This window comes from Sinocyclocheilus rhinocerous, unplaced genomic scaffold, assembly GCF_001515625.1.
Source record: "Sinocyclocheilus rhinocerous isolate Xijiao unplaced genomic scaffold, SAMN03320098_v1.1 scaffold360, whole genome shotgun sequence".
Classification (NCBI taxonomy): domain Eukaryota; kingdom Metazoa; phylum Chordata; class Actinopteri; order Cypriniformes; family Cyprinidae; genus Sinocyclocheilus; species Sinocyclocheilus rhinocerous.
The window spans coordinates 220,694-222,265 of record NW_015653490.1 but is presented as its reverse complement, the minus strand read 5'-3'; positions in this window follow the sequence as shown (position 1 = coordinate 222,265).

The following is a 1,572-nucleotide window of genomic DNA, read 5'->3' as shown; positions in this document are numbered from 1 at the left end:
GGGGTGCCACGATACACCGACTCAGAGGAAGGGATTACAGGCCGCACCTTAGGCTCTGACTGAGTAAGAAAGGCTGGGACACGAACATTGGCAGGCGCTAACTGGCCGTGGGCAGGCAATGGCATGGCATTAGGTGTGAGCAACTCTCTGAGGTCCTCAGGAGTAGGAGGCGGAGGGAATTCACCGGAACACTAGGTCGAGGAGGGCGCGAACGAGTGGTAGGGAGCACCAAGGGAAACTGCTGAGACCCTGAGACCACCGGCTGATATGAAGTAGCTGCATCAGACAACTCAAGGTCACCTACTTGTCTAGCTAAGGCTGCATCAGGCTCAGGCCAAGGCGGCGGAGGAAGATCAGGGAAAGGATCATAATCGACTACAGAAGTGGATACACGGGGCTTCACTAGAGGACTGGACAACCGCAAAGCCAAGGGCTGCACTGGCGAAAGAGATTGGCCTCTGGCTTGGCTAAGGTCTGCTCGAAGGGACTGCGCTGCGTGAACCAACTCTCGAACTTCTGCACGCACTGCTCTTAACTCTCTCAGGTCAGCTTCGAAGGCGGCACGCTCGTGGCGCAGGTGCTGTAGCTCACTGAGATGGGCAGAAGCACTTGAATCAGCTGCTGAAGGTGAGGAAGGGACTAGCTGAGGCCCCACCGCAGGCTGAGCATGCTGATAACTGGATGTCAGGATCTGTGAGCCATCAGGATGGACACGGTCACCACCAGGAAGGGTAACCCATGGCTGAAAGGACAGGGACCAGGCTGGAACAGGTGTCTCGACGGTGCAGAAAACATCAGGCTCGGAGATAGGTCTGCGTCGAGGAAACTGCACCTCATACTGCTCTAGGTAGGTTGGAGGATGAGTTAGGGTGAGCTCCACCAACAATCTCCTCATCAGAGTCTATCATATCAGAAAGGAACACTCATCCGGCTCGAAGGACCACAATGTTGGAGAGACGGCAGCAACAGAGTTGGACTTGAGGAATGCAGTTGGGATGCATTTTAAACAAGAAATAAAACCAATAATTAATCATTTCCTTTGAGTTCACTGTTGGTTGTTTTATTTGTTAAAATAAGTAAACCAACAAAAGGGTTAATCTTTTTTTTTATGTTGTCATTTATCCGTAATGTTTTAATGTTAAGTGTGATGACATGCTCTTGATTTGTATTAGATTTTTTTTCTTTTAAATATCTTAAGGTATTTAAAATATATATTTTTTCATTTTTATATTTTTATTATCTTAAGTTGTTAAAAATTCCAGATTGTTTTTATTATAATATTTATATTTAAGTGTATTGTATTTATGAAATTTTATTTTGTCATTAATTCTTTAGTATTTTTATCATTTTGTATTGTCTTAAAGTTGTCCAAGTTGTTAAAAATGTTATTTTTCTTAATAAAAGCTGTATATTTAATTTGTTTGGATGGATTGACATTTTGTTGTCTATTAGATGTATATATGTAGGCATTCATTAGCTGTCTATTTGATGACTAGTCTATACTTGGGCTATGATTAGACGTCTATTAAATTTTCACTGACAGCCCAAATTTAGCCTTGTTTTAGCCTAGAC